This window comes from Corapipo altera, unplaced genomic scaffold (genome assembly GCF_003945725.1).
Source record: "Corapipo altera isolate COAL_440 unplaced genomic scaffold, ASM394572v1 63, whole genome shotgun sequence".
Lineage (NCBI taxonomy): Eukaryota > Metazoa > Chordata > Aves > Passeriformes > Pipridae > Corapipo > Corapipo altera.
The window spans coordinates 2,961,528-2,974,670 of NW_020884928.1; the positions used below are offsets into that span (position 1 = coordinate 2,961,528).

At 35.9% G+C, this 13,143-nt stretch overlaps 1 protein-coding gene across 1 annotated transcript in view; it reads right to left on the reverse strand.

The window, feature by feature from the left end:
• PLXDC2 (plexin domain containing 2) overlaps window positions 1-13,143 on the reverse strand; it is a 255,655-nt gene that overhangs the window by 170,961 nt on the left and 71,551 nt on the right. The gene's annotated exons all lie outside the window — the stretch shown is intronic.

Consider the following 13,143-nt stretch of genomic DNA (forward strand, 5'->3'; position numbering starts at 1 on the left):
GATCCCAGAAATGACAGTGTAATTGCTGGTGTCTAACAGGCTTTTTGGCTTCCACACACAAAGTTTATGATTCTGGCATCAAACCGTAACTTGTACACATATGATTACAACTTTTCAAAGAACAACTCACAGTACCCGTAGGAGGCAGAAAATAATAGGCAGTCAATACAGACACTCTCTTTACTGGTGGGAAGATAGGCTGCAGACAGATATGTAGAGCATTGTACACTGAAGGAAATGTCTTGCCTGCACTGGTGGGTTAAACTTATATCTTCTAGGGTGTAAAAAGAATAGAGTATCTCTTTCACTTTTAGGAAGTAATTAAACCAAAGGCGTGCAGTCAAATGCAGCTCTGAGAACCTGTGACATACTCCCTTAGACACCTCACTGGTTCACAGGAGAGAATACAATGCCAACTTGAACAAAACAGCTCTTAGACAGCTTTTTATAAAGGATTTTCATACCTAGAGTAGTCTAACCCAGGTACTAATTTGCCAGATTAATGCTGCTGCGAACAGCTGCTACTCCTTAAAAATATCCTAAGTGCATCTGACTGAAACCAAAGGGAGACAGCATGACTTTGTCTTTCATCTCAATAGAAGAAGACCATTCTTCAGGAGAAATTCTCCTTCTAAATCAGGCTCTGATGAAAGGTCAATGCCAAAAGCAGGCTCTAGCACTGGTCATGTAACTTTCTCTCCAAGTGCCATTATTTCTGCCAAGTGTAATGAAACAGAGACAAATGCTGCAGCCTGTACCTCCCAGCACGTAATGGAAAAGAATTTGGAAGCGCATATGTACCTGCACCGTGCAGTGACATCTGTCTTAACACTTATCTGTTGTAACACAATAAAACAGAAATAAAATAACATCTGGGACTGCAACAAGAATCCAGCTTTTGGGAAGTATTAAGGACCTTGTTTTACTTTCTATGAGGTCAGCAGTAATTTTGTTATTGACATTAGCAGACATACAACTGAAGACAAAAGCTTATTTCAAGCCTCACAGTAGCTGCTGACTGCTGTGGAAGAAAGATGAAATGTTTGAAGAGGTATTTATTGCAATGGTGGGACACTTCCTTGGAGTGATTAACCAGTGTACAATGGACATAAAAGCAGTAAGATAACGCTTAAAAAATGATTACATACACAGATGATTCAGTATTTTAGCTATATCTTGTTGCTTTTCAAGATCAGAACAAATGAGGCTGTACTGTTTCTTCAGTTAACCAGAACATTACCTGACTGGTATAGTGGACCCAGTAGCAATGATCTTCTAGAGTTGGAAAGCTATAATAGATACATCTTTCCTCTTGGATTTTAGAGGGATTCTTTAAATGAAAAAATAGATTCAAATCTGTGTGTAATTTACAGGTACGAATTTGAATCTACAACTGCTGCTCCATTGACAATTTACTCTGAAGTGTCATACACTGATTTTGTTAATGAGAATTTTCAATTAATTTAATAAGAGCTGAATTTATCTTCCATGTGTTGTTCTAATCTAATGAAGCAAATATGATAGTCCCAAGACATTATCTACTAAACATCTTTGGAAAGACGAGGAGGAACAGACATTTTGGGAACTAATTTGTCAGTGCTTTTGTATCACTTTGGTAAAACCATGTAATTGGTCTTTCTTCAAAGATGTTATACTGAGCTGAATGGAAGATATGTGTGGGGTGGTTGTTTTTAGTTTTGGTTTGGTTTCGTTTTTTTTCTTAGAAAAAAATAATACTTTCACTTATTTCATGCTTTGAGTCAGGCTTTAATGCTGTTTAAACACCATCAGTAGAACAACTAAACTTCCAATTATCACTTTTTTTTTGCTGAATTGACTTAGCACATGATTGTTAAGCCTTGCCCAAACAGCATTTTATTCAGCAGATTCACAGAATTTCACTTCAAAGAAAATATGATAACTTGCCTGGCTTTGCTTTATTCTACTTTTTAAAAACAGGACCCAAAATATGGTGTGAGAGGGAACCTCACATCTATCAGATTTTCATCTCTTGACACTTTTGCCTTTTTTGACTATTTTGAGTTGTTTTCTCCAAATTTGAGTGGCGGGGCATTTCTAGTTTGACAGCACTAGAAATTGAAGTACTCTTTATTTAAGTGAGAAGCAGCAGAAAAGCAGGTTAACCTATCAAAATATCTTGAATTAGAGATCACAGTTTCAGAAGTGGAAGATAATTCAACTTACATTTATTTGATTTTTGGCGACTTAACAGAACAAGCTAAAAAAGGGTGACAATTAGTATCGATTGTAGTGTAAGTTTTGACAAGCTCAATTGAAACAACTGCAGTTATAAAGACCATACATTAAATATAAAACCAATAAATGGACAGTTAATGAAACACCATCACAGCAGCTTATGCTGCCACTGGTCAGATTTAGACAGAATGATTCATATTTTAGAAAGACAGGTACCATTTTTTTCTACGCTACCCCTCAGTTAATTGAGTATTGTATCTCCCTTGTGCTATCCAAATTACTGCTCTAAGTACAGGCACTTACTCTCTCTCTAAGTCTAAGCTTTCACACTCCCAGAAGATATGCAATGCCACTGCAGTCAGACACGCAGATGTCTTTGAGCTCAGGCTGAAGTCACTGCCAGCTGCAGTAGCTACTTTGAACATTACAGAGGAGTTATAATCCTCCATGAAGCCTTGTACATTATTAAATCTTTGTCATAATGGTGTTTTTATTGCAGTTGACTAGTACTCAGATTTTTCCTAGGACTGCAATGTTTGTTACAATCTGCCTTTGAGAAAATTAATTCTAAGTCTGCTACCCTAAACTGCACGTGACTGTGGAATACATGCCCTAAATGTACAGAAACCAGGATTCACAGCTTCAGTTGCAATAGCCTGAAATGATATGCTCACAATCAGTTTGCTCTTCTGACATTTGTTTATAAGTGTTATCACTATCTATTAAAAAAAACGGTTGAATTGCAGTGAAATTTAAGCAAACACCTGTCTCTTAATGTATCATGTTTTTCTGTACTGCCTTTTGGAAGCCACACAGCCTACCACTAAAGATGTCTGGAACACTGTTCTCCATCTTGACAAATAATCTTTTGGATTTAGCAATATATAAATTTATTATTCCAGCTTTACACCAGAAACATGAAATGAAGCACTCTCAAGGGATTACAGCTGTTAACAACACAAACACTGCATTTTCTCCACAGTACGGGTTGCTGTAAACACCTTCCTTTAGACTACAGTTACCTCAACAAGCAATATCAACCTAACTGTATGTAGACATATAGTATATATGTTAACATAATTTAAAAAAACCCCAACCATTCAGAAGTTTATAAGCACTAAACTTTTCATGATGCTGATTCCTTATAAAATATCACGTCAGACTGATTTTATTTTTTGTCTTTAAGGATCTCAGTAAGAAATTTGCCAAGTTAGGTACACATCAAATGAGGCAGATCACTGGCTCAATTTTCAGTGCTCAATTCCAGCTGATCAAAATAAAAGACTTACAAAAATGCTTCTGAAAGTCCCAGTATGCCTGCTTGCTTCCTCTGACACATCTGCCTTTGAAAACATGACTCTTAGTGATTTCTGGAGTATCTAAAACTTTTCCTCAGGTATGGGCTTGAGGAACTCAGTCAGGATGCTCCACATTCATTTCTCCTATAATTTGACCAGAATACAGATATCTGTAGAAGAATACAGGATGAAAATCTGCTTAATCCCAACACCTCACCCACACATGCTATGATAAAGTCCATTTTTTCAGCATGCCTTCCCGTACATGTCTGTGTGCCTCTGTCTATGTGTGTGTGTGGCACAACACTTTCTCCTGAAGACTATGAGAAAGAAGAGAAAATGAATAATTTGTATGATACATTATAGTTATATTAATCAACATGTTTCTGAAAGGCACTTGGAGACCATAGAAAGAGGCATGGAGTAGGAAGAGAAGGGTGGATTTAAAGTGTACATGAGATCGTAGCGAAAACAGAGGAGAGTTTAGTCCTCAAGTAAACCTGTGGTAATTTTGATAGATCAGCAACCTCTTATAGAAAACATCTAGAGACTCATATACCCAGTTGAGTGCATAAAAAAAAATTAAGATGACCCAAAGGTATAATTCTGTCTCTTTATCTTGTTCACTCTATGTAGAAAACTTAATACCTCCATAATTCACAAGCTCCTTCATAAATTGATCATATTGGTAGTCATGTAGTAGCTTGGTCTTACTAACCTAGCAGAAAACTATTCAAGAACATCTTATATATTTCTCCTAAATTCTGACTTAGATGTATTCATAAGTAGTATGCATGTATTTGTTCTTGTGCCAGTATTATTCTATAGTTTAAATAGATCTTCTCCTCTATGTTATTTACCCTGCTAATCATGCATGAAATCAACCAGCTCAGCTTCCATTTTGGAATGCTAAACAAGGCAAGACCTCTTTTTGACAGCTCTGTATTTAATTTTGCTCTTCCTTCAGTGCCTATTCCAGTTTTAGTTAATCCCTCCAGAAGATGGAAGACCAAGCTCCATGCAGCACTGTAGGATAAAAAAAAAAGTCATACCTGTTCTCTGCACAATGTAATTAGTTTTCAGTCACCTGAAGTGCCCTAAATACCACATTTTACAATCATAGCACCATTGGATCATATTTATTTCTGTGACCCTGCTGAAATTTCCCTCATGAACTATGGCAGATTAACTGGAGCAGAAACCTAATATATCCTAATAGGTTTCTGTTCTGAGCTTTCTGGTCTATTCAGAAACCAAACTGGACTTTGTATCCCAATGAGATGGCACTGTCATGTTTTCAAGTTAAGTCAAGTAAGAAAAAAGTCAAACAAGTGACTATCATACATCATAGATTTTTCCAAGGAACCCATATATCAGGCTCAGAAAGCTCTGGCACTTACTGACTTTTTTGCTCAGAATATATAAGGAAAACCACATCTTTGCTTAAATGCCATAACACACTGTGGTGAACAGTAGTCTTATAAAGGCTCTGGATGCAAGCTACCACCATTTCTCAGGCTTTCCATTTCATTTGCTTAAGACTTTCTTAATTTTTCAGATGTTCAAATAATCAATCATAGATAACCCCAATTTCAGATCACAAGAAATTAAAAGCTTGTATTTTACTTCACAGACCTAGACCTTCGAGCAATCCATCTGGCTAATTAGAATTAAATTTGCTTTTAATTTACCTGTACTAAAATGAGACAGGATATATCAGAATGTATTACAACTCTCAGTACTATCAGCCAGCATTGTTCAATCCCAAAAGAATTGAAGGCTTTAAAATTGAAGGATTATTCAAAGAGATTATACACTATATTCCTACATGTTAAATAATTCATCAGAATTAATTCTACATATATTAACAGCTTTTCTCTCCTTCACACAAGTCCCACAGATCAGTTTATAAGAATATGAAGTGATTCAGACATCCTTACCGTATTTTTCAGATTTTTCCTTTTTTTTAAACATCACCCTCAGAATGACTGTAAAAAAGGGACAAAACAAAAAAACCAAACAGTGAAAAGGATAATAGCAAGTAAGCAAGTGAAAGGGCCTCATGTTGGACAAATCCTGATTTCTTGGATGCCTGAAGTCCATCTTTTAAAAGAAAAGGTCACAAATCGTTTTTATTGCTGTCTTCCCCTCCAAGAAAACAAGCTATCAACATAACTCACTCTACAAGCATAGTTTAATATACTTAAAAGAGCAAAGCACATTTTTCAGATGACTGGTACTAAGCCAAAGCAAAGAAAACACAAATTGTGCTTCCAGTGTTCAAAAGCACTATTAGATTAGCAGGGCTGACACAGGAAACTGGCCATGCTGACAGGTTTGTCTCACCTAATGTATCCCAAAGAAAGTGCAGTGCTCTTATTCTTTGATGATTGCTGAACACTGTGCTTAAGCTATTAAACTAAGCTAAAAAACATTTGGGACACTGAAGATTTTTAATATTCATGAACAGGCGTCTTACACGTTGAACAGCTGAAATCAAGAACTCAAGTGATGGGTTCTTCTAGTAAGTGTTGCCTTTTTTGTCCTGTCTCTCTCAAGACATGACCTTTCTCCATAAATACTGTCCATATCTTTCAAGAGATGATCAGCATGGTCCTTTGGCAGTTTACTTACATGTAAGTCACAACATACCTTGTTCACTATGTCACAATTTTAATTTAGATCCTTGCCCTCTCTCCCTACCACCTATCTCAGCTGGCAGGCTTGGACTCTTTTGCCTTGCTCTGAGGCAAGATCCATTATGATCTGGCTCTTCTTGGCTTGGATAAGGAGAAATTCCTGTTCAGTACTCCAGAAAAGAAGACCCCTTAGGTACTCCACTTAAAGAAAACCTCTTCTCTCTGGAACACAAATATTTTTAAAGTGTTTTAAACTGAAGTGTTTCAACAAAATAATGTATTAGTTATTTGCTCAATGAGGATTAAAATTATAATTGGCCTATGTAGCTTGGTTCAGAATATCAGAAATATTTAGAATATTCAGTACTTAGCATCACTAACTTCCACCGAAACAAGAAATGCATTTAATAATTCAGGCTGTAAGTTCTTATTTAAATATTGTCCCTTCATTGCAAGCTGAGGTAAAATCAGAGTCAAAGAAGCATAACCCTGCTGCAAGAGCTTTTCAGCAATTTGTCAGAAAAACATTTCTAGAAGTTTTGGCTGATGGTCTTTTCTCCTGGGTTGAGAGACACTTTTAAGCTTCCTCTGTCTTTCAGTCCTAAGCCTTATGATCTTGTTAGCTCACCTAGATGGAGGTTGACATTTCCCTGTTATTAGCACTCCCTCTACTCTCACAGGGCCTCACTTTTCTCTTGGAGACATTTCACGTGTGAAACTGTTCTGTGCTTTCCTGCTTTCTTCCTAACAGCTTTGTCTGCAGCTCCAACTGGTCCTGCCGAATAACATCAAGCAGATAAAATAATACTAAATAGCAGTGATACTACAACAGAAAAAAAGATATTTCTTTTACTTAATTCACTTTGCTTAAAAGTAAAGGTGAACACTGTCTTCTCTGAGAGTGCAGCTGAGAATGATGGCAGTGCATCAAATATAAGAGCAGAAGAATACATCAAAAGGAAAGTCCCCGTTTTAATATAAAATTAGGATAGAAATACTTATTTTGTATTCTTGACAGGGTTGATCTCACTGTCCTTCTGTCGCTTCACTCACTGAGAGTCTATATCCCTATGCCTTTGCTGACTTGCTCCATACAAATATAACCAATTTATGAATTTTTCTTTTTGATAAATTTAATTAAATCTCATAAAAAGCATCATTAAAAATAATGACTCTGTTGCTGGCATCGAACTGCAGATCCAAGACATATGTACATACATACGATTGAATCATGGAAACACAGATACACACAGAGGTACCTTTCCTCTCTCAGAGAAGGACTTGGTATGGCTGTGATTTGAATTCATTCACCCTCAAATATAAACACCTAACTGGTCTCATCCTCCAGTGAAGCCTCTGACCATGGCAGATGGATAGATGGATGGTGACCTCTGTCATTTATTTAGCATAACTCCTACAATGTTTTCATTTCATCCACCTTCCTCCCTCTTTTGCAGCCTATTCTTTATTTTCTGTTTCTTCTCTTTCACTCCTTGTCACCTATTCCCCCTTCTCACTATTTTTTTTAGGGTTTGTAGACCTCTGCTTCATTTTACACACCAAGGAACAAAAGTGCTTCTTGGCATGGGGTCCTCCTGATGCCTTCAACAAGCCACACTAGAAACTTTTTTAGAACTTAAACCTGAGTGTTCCTGGTGGAAAAAACCCAAGAAGCTCAAAAAAAGAATTACCGATCTTTCTTCTTCTATAACTTTTTCACAAAAATAAGAAAGATTTTTTTGTGTCCAGCTGGAATAAAAAGCCCCTCCTAAAGGAGAGTACAGGTGTAAGGTGTGACAATTATGAGGCAATTAAGACAAAATGAGGCAATGGATTAATGTGAAAAAAACCTGCATAGGATTAAGCAACTTAATCTCCAAGCTCTTCTCAACTCTGAAGCAGTTTATATATTAATAAAGGCAAGAAATTACCTTAAAAGATCTCTCCTAATTTCAAAACTTATTCTCATTTTAGGAAGGGCCATGTAATTCTTATTTCTCAGATATTAGTTATACAGCAGATATGCTCACATGCACACACAGGTGCACAGCCACTGCAAAGTACCTCAGGCTGTGGACAGGTGATGAACACTCCCACTCTCAACAACATTCTACATGAGAACATACTCTGTGTACACCCTAGGTGAAGTTTTAGCAAGCTTTTATTAGCTGTAAATTATGTAAAGTCAAATAATGAACATGAAGAAAAATACCAAAAAGAATAAATAAGATTAATTATTACAGAAGGTCCTGGAAACATGCCTCTATCTATTTCTGTACCCCCACAATCCCAACAGTGTAAAAAATGTGTGTGGGGAAAAAGAAACCATTATTGTCAGCAAAAACCACTCCATGACCAAAGACTAAAGATGTGCTCATCATTATGCCATTAAAAGCAAAATCTTTCTTCTCCTAATAAGACTTAAAAATGTGTAACAGTGCATGAATGTGGAATATACTCAAAAATTCAAGCCTGCTTTCTTTGTGCTAAAAAAATGCAGACCAGTGATGTTAAAACATTTGCAATGTATGGTTGATACAATATTTATCCCTATTTATCCATTGTATACTTAGAATGGAAATATTAAGTATCCCAATTTCATTTTACAAGGAGTGCAAACCATGGCACAGATCTTATTAAATGTCACACAATTTCTCCGATCAAACACAGATAAGCAACACTTTCTGGTTTTGCAGTACGTATTGTTGATCCACATCACTCTAAAAACATTTGGTTTGAGGAGTAAGAAACAAGGCAGCAAGCTTTTCAGAACTAAGAAGAGAGGTTAACTTTATCAAAATTTGTCACTGACAGCTACTCACCACAGCTACATTAGCTACTCAGGAGCCCAACAGGTGAAAGGTCCTCCTTCATACCACCAAGAATTCACACTCCTCAAGTGTAAGCATAGCCCTAGGATTTGCTGAACTTATTAAATTACTTTGTTCATGGAGTGTAGCCTTTAGTGTAGTAAACCTTTGTAGCACGATAAAGATAATATTGAACTTGACTTGTGACAGAGAATTGTAAAAAACCTCAGTGAATCTTGCTGTCAATGACAGCTTCAGCAGTACAGTGTAACATAAATATAACCTTCAATTGTAATCCTCAGGTCATTTAAGTATGGGTGGGTAACAAGGCTAGTTTTAAGAGAAAATCCTGGGTTTTTCGGCCATCACGAACTAAAATAAATACCTGCTTAAAATAAATATCTGTAAAATAATCAACAAAATATAAGAAGAAAAATAAACTACTAAAAATACTTCTGTATTTTCTGAAGAGTTCGGTAAAAAATATTTTATATAACAGATGTTTCCTGGATTTCAGCCATGTAGAAGGGCAGAAGATGAGAAAGGGAGAAGGGAAAAGAGACAAAGGGTGGAAGGGAGACGAAAAGGGAGAAGTAGACAGGCAGGGAGAGAGAATATTTGTATCTAGATCAGCTCTGAAAGTAACGTGTTTTCATACTAATTTTTGAAATAGGAGGAGTTGGACAGGGAATCCTTTCCTTGATGTTTCCAGGATAAACTAATTTAGTTAAATGAAGGAAATGAGGAAATGTAAGTATACATCTCACTAGCAAAAGGTTTCTTTTTACTATGTTAGACAATGTTAAAATAGAATCTCTGTGATCCTACCATGTTTAATAAGACTCACATAGCATCTGTGACTAAATGCAGGTCACATAAAATAACATCTGTAACGCTGCCAATTTCAGTGAGGCTCAAGCATGGTACTGATTAAATGGTGGTCACATAAAATAACGTCTGGACTCTAAAAACCGTGGAACAGATTTGCATTTCAAAGGCACGTACACAAATATATACGTGTACTCGGATTATAACTGCTGGAGATTAAGTAGCAGGAAATTCTTATGTCCTCTAACAAGGTTTAGAATGTTGCAAGGTAGACATAAAGGTGAACAGAAATGTCCAGTGAAATCACAACCTTTACTAACACATAGGAGTGGTGATGTAGCTGCTCGTGCGTGGGAGTGCTGTGCTAGGATGCGTTGTAGTCTGTCTCACAACACTAATGATTAAAGATATTTCCACACTTCAATGTGTTCTCTAAATATCATACTGCTTTTACTGAGTGTTGGAGGGATTTATATGAAAATAAATAAGAATATTTCCCTCCCCTCTCTCTTTCAATCATTTGAAGTGCTGTTACTAAGTAAAAATAAGAAGGACAGAGCACTGCTGCATGACCTGAACTCTCCAAGGGATGGTAAGGCAGGGGAATAACTTCTTCCTGCAGCAAACACAAACCAGAGCTGGGTGTCAAAAATATAGCTCCTCACATCAGCTGCTGCTGCTGCCTTTGGAACCAAGACCTGAGTAAGACCTATTCATTCACATGGGTGGACTGAAAACTAAACATTATCAACTTGTGTTAGATCTGTTTTCAGAATGGTTGCTCATGATGCATGATAAAAAAATTACAGTTTCAGAAATCAAATCAAAGCAAAAAATATTCCTCTTCAAAGTCCTGACAGCCCAAGCCACTTTTTCTAACCTTTAGAATGCCAGGTGCCACACCAAGATATCAGCAAGTTTGTGAAGTCCTGTTTGTCTTCAGTAAAAAACATCCCTTTTGCATCGGTTTAAGAGATAAAGGTTCTTTTGCTTTTTCCTGATAAAGTCATGCTGACATACTGAATGCACACGTCCTGCAGTCTTTCTCAGCCTAATAATGGAAGCGTATAGAGCCAAAACTTAGCTGATGCTTTTCATTTACTTTTTACTTATACAGTAAATCATGATGGTTCTTCTGAATTCTTATTTTTCTTCTCCTGACCTACTTTTTGAACATGAGGTTTTGGGAATACTATTACACGTTTGCCTACCAGATGTCTGGACCTCTGATAAAGTGATCTCTCTCTTCTACACTTGCATAGCTGCTACTTTCAGAGGAATAATAAACTGCCAGCATGAAAAGGCTAAATTTAAATATTTCAGTACAAGGCCACAAGTGAGTGCATTTGTTGAATGCTTCTTTAAAGACTCGACATTATTAGTAGATTAATTTTTACTTCCAAGTTTAGCAGGTTTGCTAGGAGTACTAGCAAGCATATTGACAATATGTACAGTTCTGTCAGCTGTCATCGATTTAGTCCTTTGACCTTTTCCAGTGGTAAATCTTACAAAATGTACTACATTACTGAATTTATTTGAATCAGAAATAGAGTACAAATAACCTGTCAATTATTCTGGCTTCCAGTCCTAGCATGAACCTAAATTTCCACAGTCATTTTGTACTGGCACTTTTGGTACTGAAATGATAGATGTTAAATAAAAATAAATAAATAAATATCTCTCTTTCCCTGTTAACAAGCTTAGAAGTCAAAGTGGTTTTATAAAAGCAAAGATACTCTACTTCTTTACTTTCATCTTTCCTTAAGCTCTCCCTAGTTCACAGACCAGCTTCTGAAGGAACCAAGCAAAATATTTCTGTGACTCACTTCAGTCACTCAGAGAAAAAAGACTTCAACAATCTCACTACTGACATAAAACTTGTAGATGAAGCAGTTAATATATGTGCTACCTCTTTAAGGAAAATATGATACTATAAATTAATAGCAAAACCAAGACTAGCTCACAATTAAAGTAGAAACCTTATGCTGCAGTGTCTACTCTCTGCAAAGATGTGAGCAGGTGTTTTGTTTTGCACATAAAATAGACTCATTAAAATTAATGGGACAATTCACTGTACGTAAGAGTGCACAGAACTAAATCAAAATGATTGGAATCACCAAATTTAATCAGGACTTAAATGAGTCAGCAGAAGAGCTTCACTAAAATCTTCAAGTTTAATCTTGTTTTTCATTTTGTAGAATTTTTTCTTTAAAGAAAGGATGAGTCTTTATGGCTGGTAATTTTTCCTCTCTTACTGCAACCAGGGAACATTACACCAAATACACCTATAAACAGCGGCCAACATAATTGTGTCACTTAGTAAAATTTATTCAAATCCTTAATTTTTACTTTTTATTAAGTATGAAAATAGTGAATGGAGTATTTCTTACTGACAAGTTAATGGTTATTCTTTATCTGTGTCTATGCATACAAACAGAAGATTGTATTTCAGTTTAAGCTAAACAGAAAAGAAAATATTAAACTAATTTTGTAAGGGAGTAATCTCACTTAACTTCACCCATATAAAGTTAAGCACCCAGTCTTGGCAGGCAACGTAGGTTCTGTTTGCACTCAGTGGAGATAAGAGGCAACTTCAGCATGTGATTCCTCTTTTTAATGATGAGGTGATTTGTCTTCTGTAATGGCTATCTTCTCCCTCTCACTAAAATGGGAAGACAAACTTTTTGCTTGGAATTCAACAACTAATGTTAAGTGGAATGATTCTCACTCATATTATTTAATCTAAACACCTAAATGCACTAGAGAAGTAAAAAAAAAAAAAAATCTACCAAATTTAAAGTATTAAATAAATAAAATTATTTCAAATACAAATATCTTCATTTTGCAGGTTAGGTCAGTCTTAAAAATTTTAGAACTAGTAAGCAGTACTTCTCTTGTATTTTAACCATAAATTCTAAATTAAAAATATGACCAACTTTCAGGCTTTTCCAATTTCAGACCATTTCTTAATTTTTAGGGAAAAAAATCACTAAATAGACCTCACTGAATAAACTGAAATAAAATACCTACAGTGAAGATTAGAATATTTCTGTCAGAAGCTTATTTTTCACTTCATCAAACTTATGTTTCAAGTGGTCCATGTTTTAGCTGGCCAATGATTTCCAGTGGTTCATGCAGATATCTTTCTAAAAAACTTGTACCGAAAACACAGTGTACTTAAAAGTGTTTTTTGTTGCTGGCTTTTTTTTCTTTTGTGCTGGGACTTGGCTCTAGGCAAAACAAATGTTCAGAAAGTGCTTGTGCACAGGACCATAGCAGCTTATTATAATTTTATGGTTAGTCATTACAAGAATGTAAGCCAGAGTTAAAAAAAGCATTTTGCAACCTCCA